Source organism: Chiloscyllium punctatum, chromosome 47 (genome assembly GCF_047496795.1).
Source record: "Chiloscyllium punctatum isolate Juve2018m chromosome 47, sChiPun1.3, whole genome shotgun sequence".
NCBI lineage: Eukaryota > Metazoa > Chordata > Chondrichthyes > Orectolobiformes > Hemiscylliidae > Chiloscyllium > Chiloscyllium punctatum.
In genome coordinates, this window is record NC_092785.1 from 40,889,139 (window position 1) to 40,904,652 (window position 15,514).

A 15,514-nucleotide genomic window follows, 5' to 3' on the forward strand; every position below is an offset into this window, starting at 1 on the left:
TGAGGTGTGAGGAAAGGACACGGTTACTGCTCATCAGTAACACAGACAAGACAGGGAAGGTCAAGTAATTAGATTATATTAGACTAGAATAGATTCCCTACAGTGTGGAGACAGGCCCTTCTGTACAAACCTATCTCCCTCTAGTTCTGGACTCCCCCCACCCCAGGGAGAAGACTTTGTCTATTTACTCTATCCATGTCCCTCATGATTTTATAAACCTCTATAAGGTCACCCCTCAGCCTCCGACGCTCCAGGGAAAACAGAGAGAGAGAGACACGCAGGGTAAAGAGAGGGAGACGGGGAGAGAGAGAGAGAGAGAGAGAGAGACACACAGGGTAAAGAGAGGGGGACAGGGAGAGAGAGAGAGAGACACGCAGGGTAAAGAGAGGGGGACGGAGGGAGAGAGAGACACGCAGGGTAAAGAGAGAGGGACGGGAGAGAGAGAGAGAGACACGCAGGGTAAAGAGAGGGGGACGGGGAGAGAGAGAGAGACACGCAGGGTAAAGAGAGAGGGACGGGGAGAGAGAGAGAGAGACCACGCAGGGTAAAGAGAGGGGGATGGGGAGAGAGAGACACGCAGGGTAAAGAGAGGGGACGGGGAGAGAGAGACACACAGGGTAAAGAGAGGGGGACGGGGAGAGAGAGAGACACACAGGGTAAAGAGAGGGGATGGGGAGAGAGAGAGAGACACGCAGGTAAAGAGAGGGGGACGGGGAGAGAGAGAGACACGCAGGGTAAAGAGAGGGGGACGGGGAGAGAGAGAGAGAGACACGCAGGGTAAAGAGAGGGGGACGGAGAGAGAGAGAGAGAGAGACACGCAGGGTAAAGAGAGGGGGACGGAGAGAGAGAGAGAGAGAGACACGCAGGGTAAAGAGAGGGGGACGGGGGAGAGAGAGAGAGAGAGAGAGACACGCAGGGTAAAGAGAGGGGGACGGAGAGAGAGAGAGAGAGAGACACGTCAGGGTAAAGAGAGGGGGACGGGAGGAGAGAGAGAGAGAGAGACACGCAGGGTAAAGAGAGGGGGACGGGGGAGAGAGAGAGAGAGAGACACGCAGGGTAAAGAGAGGGGGACGGGAGAGAGAGAGAGAGACACGCAGGGTAAAGAGAGGGGGACGGGGAGAGAGAGAGACACGCAGGGTAAAGAGAGGGGACGGGGAGAGAGAGAGAGACACACAGGGTAAAGAGAGGGGGACGGAGGAGAGAGAGAGAGAGACACGCAGGGTAAAGAGAGAGGGACGGGGAGAGAGAGAGAGACACGCAGGGTAAAGAGAGGGGGACGGGGAGAGAGAGAGACACCGCAGGGTAAAGAGAGGGGGACGGGAGAGAGAGAGAGAGACACGCAGGGTAAAGAGAGGGGGACGGGAGAGAGAGAGAGAGACACGCAGGGTAAAGAGAGGGGGACGGGGAGAGAGAGAGAGACACGCAGGGTAAAGAGAGGGGGACGGGGAGAGAGAGAGACACGCAGGGTAAAGAGAGGGGGACGGGGGGAGAGAGAGAGAGAGAGAGAGAGACACGCAGGGTAAAGAGAGGGGGACGGAGAGAGAGAGAGAGAGACACGCAGGGTAAAGAGAGGGGGACGGAGAGAGAGAGAGAGAGACACGCAGGGTAAAGAGAGGGGGACGGGGAGAGAGAGAGAGAGAGACACGCAGGGTAAAGAGAGGGGGACGGGGAGAGAGAGAGAGAGACACGCAGGGTAAAGAGAGGGGGACGGGGAGAGAGAGAGAGACACGCAGGGTAAAGAGAGGGGGACGAGAGAGAGAGAGAGAGAGAGAGACACGCAGGGTAAAGAGAGGGGGACAGAGAGAGAGAGAGAGACACACAGGGTAAAGAGAGGGGGACGGAGAGAGAGAGAGAGAGACACGCAGGGTAAAGAGAGGGGGACGGGGAGAGAGAGAGAGAGAGAGAGACACGCAGGGTAAAGAGAGGGGGACGGGGAGAGAGAGAGAGAGAGAGAGAGAGAGACACGCAGGGTAAAGAGAGGGGGACGGGGGAGAGAGAGAGAGAGAGAGAGACGCAGGGTAAAGAGAGGGGGACGGAGAGAGAGAGAGAGACACGCAGGGTAAAGAGAGGGGGACGGGGAGAGAGAGAGAGAGAGAGACACGCAGGGTAAAGAGAGGGGGACGGGGAGAGAGAGAGAGAGAGAGAGAGAGAGACACGCAGGGTAAAGAGAGGGGGACGGGGAGAGAGAGAGAGAGAGAGAGAGAGAGACACGCAGTGTAAAGAGAGGGGGACGGGGGAGAGGAGAGAGAGAGAGAGAGAGACGCAGGGTAAAGAGAGGGGACGGAGAGAGAGAGAGAGAGACACGCAGGGTAAAGAGAGGGGGACGGGGAGAGAGAGAGAGAGAGAGACACGCAGGGTAAAGAGAGGGGGACGGGGAGAGAGAGAGAGAGAGAGAGAGACACGCAGGGTAAAGAGAGGGGGACGGGGAGAGAGAGAGAGAGAGAGAGAGAGAGACACGCAGGGTAAAGAGAGGGGGACGGGGAGAGAGAGAGAGAGAGAGAGACACGCAGGGTAAAGAGAGGGGGACGGGGAGAGAGAGAGAGAGAGAGACACGCAGGGTAAAGAGAGGGGACGGGGAGAGAGAGAGAGAGACACGCAGGGTAAAGAGAGGGGGACGGGGAGAGAGAGAGAGAGAGAGAGAGACACGCAGGGTAAAGAGAGGGGGACGGGGGGAGAGAGAGAGAGAGAGAGAGAGACGCAGGGTAAAGAGAGGGGGACGGGGAGAGAGAGAGAGAGAGACACGCAGGGTAAAGAGAGGGGGACGGGGAGAGAGAGAGAGAGAGAGAGACACGCAGGGTAAAGAGAGGGGGACGGGGAGAGAGAGAGAGAGAGAGAGAGACACGCAGGGTAAAGAGAGGGGGACGGGGAGAGAGAGAGACACGCAGGGTAAAGAGAGGGGACGGGGAGAGAGAGAGACACGCAGGGTAAAGAGAGGGGGACGGGGAGAGAGAGAGAGAGAGAGAGAGACACGCAGGGTAAAGAGAGGGGGACGGAGAGAGAGAGAGAGACACGCAGGGTAAAGAGAGGGGGACGGAGAGAGAGAGAGAGACACGCAGGGTAAAGAGAGGGGGACGGGAGAGAGAGAGAGAGAGAGAGAGACACGCAGGGTAAAGAGAGGGGGACGGGGGAGAGAGAGAGAGAGAGAGAGAGACACGCAGGGTAAAGAGAGGGGGACGGGGAGAGAGAGAGAGAGAGAGAGAGAGACACGCAGGGTAAAGAGAGGGGGACGGGGAGAGAGAGAGAGAGAGAGAGACACGCAGGGTAAAGAGAGGGGGACGGGGAGAGAGAGAGAGAGAGACACGCAGGGTAAAGAGAGGGGGACGGGGAGAGAGAGAGAGAGAGAGACACGCAGGGTAAAGAGAGGGGGACGGGGAGAGAGAGAGAGAGAGAGAGAAAGACACGCAGGGTAAAGAGAGGGGGACGGGGAGAGAGAGAGACACGCAGGGTAAAGAGAGGGGGACGGGGAGAGAGAGAGAGAGAGAGAGACACGCAGGGTAAAGAGAGGGGGACGGAGAGAGAGAGAGAGACACGCAGGGTAAAGAGAGCGGGACGGGGAGAGAGAGAGAGAGAGAGAGACACGCAGGGTAAAGAGAGGGGGACGGGGGGAGAGAGAGAGAGAGAGAGAGACACGCAGGGTAAAGAGAGGGGGACGGGGGGAGAGAGAGAGAGAGAGAGAGACACGCAGGGTAAAGAGAGGGGGACGGAGAGAGAGAGAGAGACACGCAGGGTAAAGAGAGGGGGACGGGGAGAGAGAGAGAGAGAGAGACACGCAGGGTAAAGAGAGGGGGACGGGGAGAGAGAGAGAGAGAGAGAGAGAGAGAGACACGCAGGGTAAAGAGAGGGGGACGGGGAGAGAGAGAGACACGCAGGGTAAAGAGAGGGGGACGGGGAGAGAGAGAGAGACACGCAGGGTAAAGAGAGGGGGACGGGGAGAGAGAGAGAGACACGCAGGGTAAAGAGAGGGGGACGGGGAGAGAGAGAGAGAGAGAGAGACACGCAGGGTAAAGAGAGGGGGACGGGGGGGAGAGAGAGAGAGAGAGAGAGACACGCAGGGTAAAGAGAGGGGGACGGGGAGAGAGAGAGAGACACACAGGGTAAAGAGAGGGGGACGGGGAGAGAGAGAGAGACACGCAGGGTAAAGAGAGGGGGACGGGGAGAGAGAGAGAGAGAGAGAGAGACACGCAGGGTAAAGAGAGGGGGACGGGGAGAGAGAGAGAGAGAGAGACGCAGGGTAAAGAGAGGGGGACGGGGAGAGAGAGAGAGAGAGAGACACGCAGGGTAAAGAGAGGGGGACGGGGAGAGAGAGTGAGAGAGAGACACGCAGGGTAAAGAGAGGGGGACGGGGAGAGAGAGAGAGAGAGAGAGAGACACGCAGGGTAAAGAGAGGGGGACGGGGAGAGAGAGAGAGAGAGAGAGAGAGACACGCAGGGTAAAGAGAGGGGGACGGGGGAGAGAGAGAGAGAGAGACACGCAGGGTAAAGAGAGGGGGACGGGGAGAGAGAGAGAGAGAGAGAGAGAGAGACACGCAGGGTAAAGAGAGGGGGACGGGGAGAGAGAGAGAGAGAGAGAGAGAGACACGCAGGGTAAAGAGAGGGGGACGGGGAGAGAGAGAGAGAGAGAGAGAGACACGCAGGGTAAAGAGAGGGGGACGGGGAGAGAGAGAGACACGCAGGGTAAAGAGAGGGGGACGGAGAGAGAGAGAGAGAGAGACACGCAGGGTAAAGAGAGGGGGACGGGGAGAGAGAGACACGCAGGGTAAAGAGAGGGGGACGGAGAGAGAGAGAGAGAGAGACACGCAGGGTAAAGAGAGGGGGACGGAGAGAGAGAGAGAGAGAGACACGCAGGGTAAAGAGAGGGGGACGGGGGGAGAGAGAGAGAGAGAGACACGCAGGGTAAAGAGAGGGGGACGGGGAGAGAGAGAGAGAGAGAGACACGCAGGGTAAAGAGAGGGGGACGGAGAGAGAGAGAGAGAGAGAGACACGCAGGGTAAAGAGAGGGGGACGGAGAGAGAGAGAGAGAGAGAGAGAGAGAGACACGCAGTGTAATGAGAGGGGGAACGGAGAGAGAGAGACACGCAGGGTAAAGAGAGGGGGACGGGGAGAGAAAGAGACACGCAGGGTAAAGAGAGGGGGACGGGGGGAGAGAGAGACGCAGGGTAAAGAGAGGGGGACGGGGGGAGAGGGAGAGAGACACGCAGGGTAAAGAGAGGGGGACGGGGAGAGAAAGAGACACGCAGGGTAAAGAGAGGGGGACGGGGGGAGAGAGAGATGCAGGGTAAAGAGAGGGGGACGGGGAGAGAAAGAGACACGCAGGGTAAAGAGAGGGGGACGGGGGGAGAGAGAGATGCAGGGTAAAGAGAGGGGGACGGGGGGGAGAGAGAGAGAGAGAGACATGCAGGGTAAAGAGAGGGGGTCGGAGAGAGAGAGAGAGAGAGAGAGAGAGAGAGACGCAGGGTAAAGAGAGGGGGACGGGGAGAGAAAGAGACACGCAGGGTAAAGAGAGGGGGACGGGGGGAGAGAGAGAGACGCAGGGTAAAGAGAGGGGGACGGGGGGAGAGGGAGAGAGACACGCAGGGTAAAGAGAGGGGGACAGAGAGAGAGAGAGAGACATGCAGGGTAAAGAGAGGGGGTCGGAGAGAGAGAGAGAGAGAGAGAGAGAGAGAGACGCAGGGTAAAGAGAGGGGGACGGGGAGAGAGACATGTAGGGTAAAGAGAGGGGGACGGGGAGAGAGAGAGACACGCAGGGTAAAGAGAGGGGGACGGGGAGAGAGAGAGACACGCAGGGTAAAGAGAGGGGGAAGGGGGGGAGAGAGAGGGAGACATGCAGGGTAAAGAGAGGGGGACGGGGGGGAGAGAGATAGAGAGAGAGAGAGAGAGAGACACACGCAGGGTAAAGAGAGGGGGACGGGGAGAGAGAGAGACATGCAGGGTAAAGAGAGGGGGACGGGGAGAGAGAGACATGCAGGGTAAAGAGAGGGGGACGGGGAGAGAGAGAGACCCGCAGGGTAAAGAGAGGGGGACGGGGGGAGAGAGAGAGAGAGAGAGACACGCAGGGTAAAGAGAGGGGGACGGGGGGGGAGAGGGAGAGAGACACGCAGGGTAAAGAGAGGGGGACGGAGAGAGAGAGAGAGACACGCAGTGTAAAGAGAGGGGGACAGGGAGAGAGAGAGTCACGCAGGGTAAAGAGAGGGGGAAGAGAGAGGGAGACACGCAGGGTAAAGAGAGGTGGACGGGGAGAGAGAGAGACCCGCACGGTAAAGAGAGGGGGATGGGGGGGAGAGAGAGAGAGAGAAAGAGACCCGCAGGGTATAGAGAGGGGGATGGGGGGGAGAGAGAGAGAGAGAAAGAGACACGCAGGGTAAAGAGAGGGGGACGGAGAGCAAGGGAAACGCAGGGTACAGAGAGGGGGACAGGGGAGAGAGAGGGAGAGACGCAGGGTAAAGAGAGGGGGACGGGGAGAGAGAGAGAAACACGCAGAGTAAAGAGAGGGGGACGGGGGAGAGAGAGAGTGAGACACGCAGTGTAAAGAGACGGGGATTGGGAGATAGAGACACGCAGGGTAAAGAGAGGGGGACGGAGAGAGAGAGAGACACGCAGGGTAAAGAGAGGGGGACGGTGGAGAGAGCTGGAGAGAGAGAGAGAGAGAGAGACGCAGGGTAAAGAGAGGGGGACAGAGAGAGAGAGAAACATGCAAGGTAAAGAGAGGGGGATGGGGGAGAGAGAGAGACATGCAGGGTAAAGAGAGGGGGACGGAGAGGGAGAGAGACATGCAGGGTAAAGAGAAGGGGACAGAGAAAGAGTGAGAGAGACATGCAGGGTAAAGAGAGGGGGACGGGGGGGAGAGAGAGAGAGATACGCAGGGTACAGAGAGGGGGACGGAGAGAGAGAGAGAGAGAGAGAGAGAGAGCACGCAGGGTAAAGAGAGGGGGACGGGGAGAGAGAGAGAGAGAGAGAGAGAGAGAGAGAGCACGCAGGGTAAAGAGAGGGGGGGAGAGAGAGAGAGAGAGCACGCAGGGTAAAGAGAGGGGGATGGAGAGAGAGAGAGACACGCAGGCTAAAGAGAGGGGGACGGGGGAGAGAGAGAGGGGGATGGAGAGAGAGAGAGAGACATGCAGTGTAAAGAGAGGGGAACGGGGGAGAGAGAGAGGGGGATGGAGAGAGAGAGAGAGACATGCAGGGTAAAGAGAGGGGGACGGGGGAGAGAGAGAGAGACACGCAGGGTAAAGAGAGGGGGATGGGGGAGAGAGAGAGACACGCAGGGTAAAGAGCGGGGGACGGGGGGAGAGGGAGAGAGACACACAGGGTAAAGAGAGGGGGACGGGGGGAGAGAGAGACACGAAAGGTAAAGAGAGGGGGACGGGGGAGAGAGAGAGGGGGATGGAGAGAGAGACACGCAGGGTAAAGAGAAGGGGACGGGGGAGAGAGAGAGAGAGAGGGGGACGGAGAGGAGGGGAGAGAGAGAGAGACACGCAGGGTAAAGAGAAGGGGACGGGGAGAGAAAGAGAGAGAGAGAGACATGCAGGGTAAAGAGAGGGGGACGGGGGGGAGAGAGAGAGAGAGAGAGAGAGATAGGGTACAGAGAGGGGGATGGGAGAGAGAGAGACACGCAGGGTAAAGAGTGGGGACGGGGAGAGAGAGAGAGATAGATAGATAGATACACACACACAGGGTAAAGAGAGGGGGACGGAGAGAGAGAGACACGCAGGGTAAAGAGAGGGGGATGGAAAGAGAGGGGGACGGGGGTGAGAGAGAGAGAGAGGGCGACGGGGGAGAGAGAGAGGGGGACGGAGAGAGAGAGAGAGACACGCAGGGTAAAGAGAGGGGGACGGGGAAGAGAGAGAGACACGCAAGGTAAAGAGCGGGGGATGAGGGGAGAGGGAGAGAGAGACGCAGGGTAAAGAGAGGGGGACGGGGGGAGAGAGAGAGACGCAGGGTAAAGAGAGGGGGACGGGGGGGGAGAGAGAGACACGCAGGGTAAAGAGAGGGGGACGGGGGAGAGAGAGAGGGACGGAGAGAGAGAGACGCAGGGTAAAGAGAGGGGGACGGAGAGAGAGAGACATGCAGGGTAAAGAGAGGGGGACAGAGGAGAGAGAGAGACACGCAGGGTAAAGAGATGGGGACAGGGAGAGAGAGAGACATGCAGGGTAAAGAGACGGATATGGAGAGAGAGAGTGAGAGAGAGAGAGTGAGAGAGAGAGACGCAGGGTAAAGAGAGGGGGACGGGCAGAGAGAGACACGCAGGGTAAAGAGAAGGGGACGGGGGGTGGTATAGAGAGAGAGAGAGAGAGAGAGAGAAAGATGCGCAGGGTAAAGACAGGGGGACGGGGAGAGTGGATCATAGAGGTGTACAGCATGGAAACAGACCCTTCGGCCCGACCCATCCATGCTGACCAGATATCCCAACCCAATCTAGTCCCACCTGCCAGCACCCGGCCCATAGCCCTCCAAACCCTTCCTATTCGTATACCCATCCAGATGCCTCTTAAATGTTGTAATTGTACCAGCCTTCACCTCATCCTCTGGCAGCTCATTCCATACACGTACCACCCTCTGTGTGAAAACGTTGCCCCTTTGGTCTCTTTTATATCTTTCCCCTCTCACCCTAAACCTATGCCCCTCTAGTTCTGGTCTCCCTGATCCCAGGGAAAAGACTCTGCCTATTTACCCTATCCCATGCCCCTCATGATTTTATAAACTTCTATCAGGTCACCCCTCAGCCCCCAACGCTCCAGGGAAAACAGCCCCAGCCTGTTCAGCCCTTCCCTGTAGCTCAAACCCTCCAACCCTGGCAACATCCTTGTAAATTTTTTCTGAACCCTTTCAAGTTTCACAACATCTTTCCGATAGGAAGGCGACCAGAATTGCACGCAATATTCTAACAATGGCCTAACCAATGTCCTGTACAGCCGCAACATGACCTCCCAACTCCTGTACTCAATACTCTGACCAATAAAGGAAAGCATACCAAACGGTGCCTTCACTATCCCAGCTACCTGCGACTCCATTTTCAAGGAGCTATGAACCTGCACTCCAAGGTCTCTTTGTTCAGTAACACTCTCGAGGACCTTACCATTAAGTACATCTCTCTGACCCTCCAAAGAGTCACCCACCCAGACCCATTCCCCCTTATCCTACATTTATTAATGCACCAACACTATGGGCAGTTTAGCATGCAATTAAGAACATTTGCTCAGTTGGAGTCCTACTGGATTTACTTGGGAAGCATTAGCTTGCCCCTTCATCAGCCGGTTGTGGAGAGTAAGTTCGTAAGACGCAGAATTTATTGCAAAAGTTTTACATTGTGATGTAACTGAAATCACATGTTGAAAAAGACCCGGACTGTTTGTTGAGTCTCTCATCTTTTAGAATGCAGACATTGGTTTCACGCACACCCACATATATAAGTTTGTGGGGTGCATTTGTGCTTGCAGAATTACATTTTACCTTGCCCCAAAACTGCATAGAGTCACAGAGATGTACAGCACGGAAACAGATCCTTTGGTCCAACCCGTCCACGCCGACCAAATATCCCAACCCAATCTCGTCCCACCTGCCAGCACCCGGCCCATATCCCTCCAAACCTTTCCTATTCATATACCCATCCAAATGCCTTTTAACTGTTGCAGTTGTACCAGCCTCCACATGAATCCATCTAAGATTCTGTAAATCCGATGTTAAGACTGACCGTTGTGGTGTGGACAGGCTCACAACGGGAAGCTCACTCCTTCAATACATTAATGATTGGTGTTGTGTTGGCCCAGATAATAGTAATAATTCTGCCAAATAACTTGTGTAATCTTCTTAGGGAACAACCTGAGAGGATCCACCTGCTCCTTTTCCAGCAGTATCTCTAGGACGCTGTGTGTTGACTATTTCCAGATGGAATTATGGTCAAAGATGTTTTTCTTTGCTGATATGGAACATTCAAACTACTTTGAATATTCTGTGGCAATGAGACCTTCCTTTGCAACACCGGGTATATGTGGAACGTTAGTATATAGTGCCACTTGATGTTTGCATCTATGCACAGCTTGATGCAGCCACACACTAAGATGGCCACCAGGATGAAGGCTGTGTTGGGTACATTCTTCCCCCATTTATCCAGAGATTTGTACATGGTGTCCCTGCGGGTCCAGTCCATCTGAAACCTCCAGATGAAGTGAAAGATGGATCGTGTGATTGCAATGGCACAGATTCTAGGAATGTGCCAATTCTGTGCCACGTATAAAAACAGAAAGAGTGCCTCCCACCTGATGGCTCAGTTTTTACCTGCAATGGAGAGGGTGCGGTGCTCCCAAACCCCAGTTTATGACTCACCTTAGCGATGCGATCCTCCCAAGATTTTGCGCACACCCCCAGTTCCTCCTAACCATTTTGCCAGCACATTTAGGTAATCTGTCCTGACAGCAAGGGGTTAAAGGATCAGTCGGCCCAGTTCCCAAAGAACGTGGCCTTGCTCTTGCCTTGATTCATGTTGGCTCCTGAGGCTAGTTAAAACTGGTTGCAGATACTCATGAGTCTGCGCACTGACTGTGGGTCAGAGCTGAAAATGACAGTCATCCATGTGCAGGGAGACTTTGACCTGCAGCCTTCTGCTGCCTAGAATAGCCACCCATCTCAGGATTACACCCTTCCTAATAGACTCAGCAAAAAGCTCCATCCAGCACACAGATAAGGTAGGAGAGAGTGGACAGCCCTGTCTGAATCCAGATCTGATTGGGAAGCTTTCTGATTCCCACCTATTGATTGAGACGACACTAACAATTTTGATGTAGAGCAGTCAAACCCAATTGCAGATTTCCTCCCCAAAGCCCATTTTGGAGAGCACGTCCCACGTGTGTGTGTGTGTGTGTGTGTGTGTGTGTGTGTGTGTGTGTAATATCCTGTCAAGGGCTTTCACCTTGTCCCGATTCATATGACACACATCCATCCCCTGTCTTTCACGTAGGTGATTGTATCCCTGAGGAGTGTGAGGGTCTCACAGATCGTCCTGCCCGATACAGCACAGGTTTGATCAGGGTGGATCACTGATCCCGGAACAGACCTAACCCATTTGGTGATTACCTTAGACAGGATTTTGTGATCTGTATTCAGCAGTGAAATTTTCAAAGAACTCGAGGGCCTTGGTCAGCTGATCCAGAGGTCACAGTGGTCCAGCCTCTCCCACACACCGTCATCTAAGATCTCCGTGACTGAGGACAGGAATGACCAGGAGGTCGCGCTGTCTGTGGGCTTATTGTCACACAGTCCAGAGTAAAGGATTTGCTGATCCTCAGGATGTCAGACTGAGATGACATTACTGAGCTATCTTCCTCCTTCAGGCTGCTGAGCTCAGAGCTCTCCTTGTGCACCTTCTGGAAGAAGAAACATGAGCACGTCTCATCCTGCTCCACAGTGTGGACCCTTGAGCAGATTATCTTAGAGGTCTCCGAGGCAAACAGCGCAGCTTGCTGGCTTTTCAGAAGGCCAGTTAGTCTCTGCATCATTGGTCTGAGAGTCTGTGAGGGGAGGCAGAGAGTAACCAGGCACCTGAGTTCCTGAGGGGGAGAATTGACAACAGTGAGGGAGCCAGAGAGAGGGGAGGTTTTTGTTGGAATTTGTTGCAAGAGAGAGAGAGATGGGGGGAGAGCATGAGAGGCAAAGGGTGGGGTTTTGCGGAGGAGCTGTCTCCACAGGAATGGGATTCAATGAAGCCCTTCGGGGCTAATCTTGAGGAGCAGACAGGACCAGGATCTTTTAGTTGGATACAGGCATGATGGGCCAAAAAGACTCCCTCTGTGATGTTAAACCGGTGTAATTGTTGCGCATGGATCTTGCTGTGTGGTAAAGCAGTAAGTCACAGGCCAGTCAATTCACTTAGACTCATTTACATCTGCCCCAGGGACTGGGGCTCAGTGTAATATTGGGGGCAGCAAAATATTTTTGGGGGACACATTTAGTGATGCAAATATTTGGGACAGCAAAATCCTTATGGGAAGGGCATAAATTTGGGATGTGAATGAAAATGGGGGGCAAAATATTTTTGAGGGTGCAAAATTTGGTGGACACTTTTTCAGGTCTGAAGGAGAAAAAAGAAAGGAAGGGTGATCAAGAAAGAGTGGGAAGCTCGCTTTCTCCCTCTCCATGTGTTTAAAGTGATACAATGCCACCCTCTGCAGTCTGTGAATTTGTGCAAATTTATTTTGTTCTTCTTTGGATTCCCTACAGTGTGGAAACAAGCCCTTAGGCCCAATCAGTCCACACCGACCAACACTTATACTCATTACCCCGTCCAATGAAGGCAAGCATACTATATGTCTTCTTGACCACTCTATCCACCTGTGCAATAACCTCCAGAGTACGATGGACCTGAACTCCCAGATCTCTCTGCCCATCAACTGTTCCCAAGGCTCTTCCATTTACAGTATAATTCGCTCTAGAATTAGACTTCCCAAAATGCATCACCTCACATTTTCCTGGATTGAACTCCATCTGCCACTTTTCCGCCCAACTCTCCAGTCTATCTATATCCTCCTGTATTCTCTGACAGTCCCTTATGCTTTCTGCCACTCCACCAATCTTTGTGTCATCACTTGCTGATCATACCAACAGTGCCCTATCATTTATGTATATTACAAACAACAGTGGCCCCAATACTGACCCCTGTGGAACACCACTGGTCACCTTTCTCCATTTCAAGAAACTCCCTTCAACTACTACTCTCTGTCTCCTGTTGCTCAACCAGTTCTTTATCCACGTAGCTAGAACACCCTGCACACCATGTGACTTCACTTTCTCTGTTCGTCTACTATGGGGAACCTTATCAAATGCCTTCCTAAAGTCCATGTATATGACATCAACAGCCCTTCCTTCATCTAACAACTTGGTCAAAAGCAAATTACTGCAGATGCTGGAATCTGAAACCAAAAGAGAAAATGCTGGAAAATCTCAGCTGGTCTGGCAGCATCTGTAAGGTGAGAAAAGAGCTGACGTTTCAAGTCTAACTGACCCTTTGACAAAGGCTCAGTTAGACACGAAATGTGAGCTCTTTTTTCTCCTTATAGATGCTGCCAGACCTGCTGAGATTTTCTAGCATTTTCTCTTTTGGTAACAACTTGGTCACTTCCTCGAAGAACTGTACCAAGTTAGGTAAGGCACAATCTCCCCCACACAAAAGCCCATCACCGATAAGCTCATTCCTTTCCAAATATACATAGATCCTATCTCTCAGTACCCTCTCCAGCAACTTCCCCACCACCGACGTCAGGCTCACTGGTCTGTCGTTAACCGGAATATCCCTATGACCCTTGTACAAGGGGACAACATGAGGAACATTCCAGTCCTCCAGCACCTCACCTGTATTTAAGGATGCCACAAAGATATCTGTCAGGGCCCCAGCTATTTCCCCTTTCGCCTCCCTCAGCAACCTGGGAGAGATCCCATCTGGTCCTGGGAATTTGTCCACCTTAATAACCTCTAGCATACCCAACAAATCTTCCCTACTTATGCCAACATGATCCAGACTAATCAAACTTCTATCTCTAATCTCAAGATTCATCACGTTCCTCTCCTCAGTGAACACTGATGCAAAGTAATCATTCAGAATCTCACCCATTCTCTCAGGTTCAGCACACAGCCTTCCTTCATTGTCTTTTAGTGGACCAATCCTTTCTCTAGTTACCCGCTTGCTTCTTATATAAGAATAAAATTCTTTGGGATTTTCCTTAATTCTGCTAACTAAAGCTATTTCATGACCCCTTTTAGCCCGCTTGATTCCTTGTTTAAGACTTGTCCTACTCTTCCGATATTCCTCCAGGGCCCGCTCTGTTCTCAGCTGCTTAGACCTTATGTACGCTTCCCTTTTCCTCTTGGCTAGTCGTACAATTTCTCCTGTCGTCCACAGTTCATGAATCTTGCCCTTCCTATCCTTTGCCTTCAACGGGACATGCCTATCCTACACTGCCGTTAACCTATCTTTGAAAGCCTCCCACATCTCAAATGTGGACTTCCCTTCAAATAGCTGTGTCCAATCCATATTTCCCAGCTCCTGCCTAATTCTGATATAATTGGCCATGGCCCAGTTTAGTACTCTTCCCTGAGGACCACTATCTTCTTTATCTACGAGTATTATAAAACTTATAGAATTGTGGTCACTGTTCCCAATGAAATCCCCAACCGCAACTTCTACCATTTGTCCTGGCTCGTTTCCCAGTACCAGGTCCAATAAGGCCCCTTCCCTCGTCAGACTATCGACATACTGCTCTAGAAAATTCTCCTGGACGCTTCGTATAAATTGTACTCCATCCAGATCTCTGATGCAAAGTGTATCCCAGTCAATATTGGGAAAATTAAAATCTCCCATCGCCACTACCGTATTGCCTCCACATCTATTCATAATCTGTTTACTTATTTGTTCTTCTACTTCACGCTCACTGTTGAGAGGCCTGTAATACCAGCAATGTAACCACATCCTTCTTATTTCTCAGCTCCACCCATTCTGCCTCACGACCCAAGACCGCCACAGTATCCTCCTTTAGCACAGCCATGATATCGTCCCTGACCAGGAATGGAACTCCACCCCCTCTTTTACTTCCCTCCCAGTCCTGTCTGAAACATCTATATCCTGGAGCATTCAGTTGCCAATCATCATGCCCTTCCTTCAACCAAGTCTCTTTGATGGCAATAATGTCATACTCTCAGGCACCAATCTAAGCCCTAGGTTCATCTGTCTTACACACTACTTGCATTAAAGTAGATGCATTTCAGGCCACCAGTTTTTTTTTGCGCTCACCTGCTCTTTGCCTATTCTTCCCTTTATTAGTACTATCTTCATAATTCTTAGTCTGCAGTCTCCACCTCGCTGCCTACTTGTTTTCTCTTCTGGTTCCCAGTGCCCTGCCACATTAGTTTAAAACTTCCCCAACAACAGTAGCAAAAACTCCCTCAAGAACATTGGTTCCAGTCTGGTTCAGATCTAAACTGTCCCTTTTGTAATAGTCCCACCTTCCCCAATGTCCAACAAATCTGAACCCCTCCCTCCTACACCATCTCTCAAGCCACGTATTCATCCTGCCTATTTTTTTTCTCATTTCTACACTGGCTAGCACGTGGCACTGGTAATAATCCCGCGATCACTACCTTTGAGGTCCTCCTCTTTAACTTCTCTCCTAGTTCCATGAATTCTTCTTTCAGGACCTCATCTCACTTTCTACTTATATCGTTGGTGCCTATATGCACCAAGACAACTGGCTGTTCATTCTCCCCTTTTAGCCTGCTCTGCAGCCGATCGGTGAAATCCTTGACCCGAGCACCTGGGAGGCAACATACCAACCGTTTTCGGCCACAGAACCACCTATCTACTTCCCTCATAATAGAATCCCCTATGACTATGGCCAAACGAGTCTTTTTCCCGCCCTCTGAACAGCAGTGTCCGCCACAGTGCCATGATCTTGACAACTGCTGCCCTCCCCTGGTGAGCCATCTCCCTCAACAGTATCCAAAATGGTATACCTGTTTTGGAGGGAGATGACCGCAGG

The 15,514-nt window shown here is 53.0% G+C and overlaps 1 protein-coding gene and 1 long non-coding RNA gene across 2 annotated transcripts in view; one reads left to right on the plus strand and one right to left on the minus strand.

Moving 5' to 3' along the window:
* The window catches only part of LOC140468595 (uncharacterized), a 158,010-nt gene that overhangs the window by 3,030 nt on the left and 139,466 nt on the right, over positions 1–15,514 (minus strand). The gene's annotated exons all lie outside the window — the stretch shown is intronic.
* LOC140468594 (junctional adhesion molecule A-like) overlaps positions 8,396–15,514 on the plus strand; it is a 103,742-nt gene continuing 96,623 nt past the window's right edge. The window contains exon 1 of the mRNA XM_072564690.1: positions 8,396–9,257. The gene's annotated coding sequence lies outside the window, so the exon portion shown is untranslated. The remainder of the gene's footprint in view (positions 9,258–15,514) is intronic.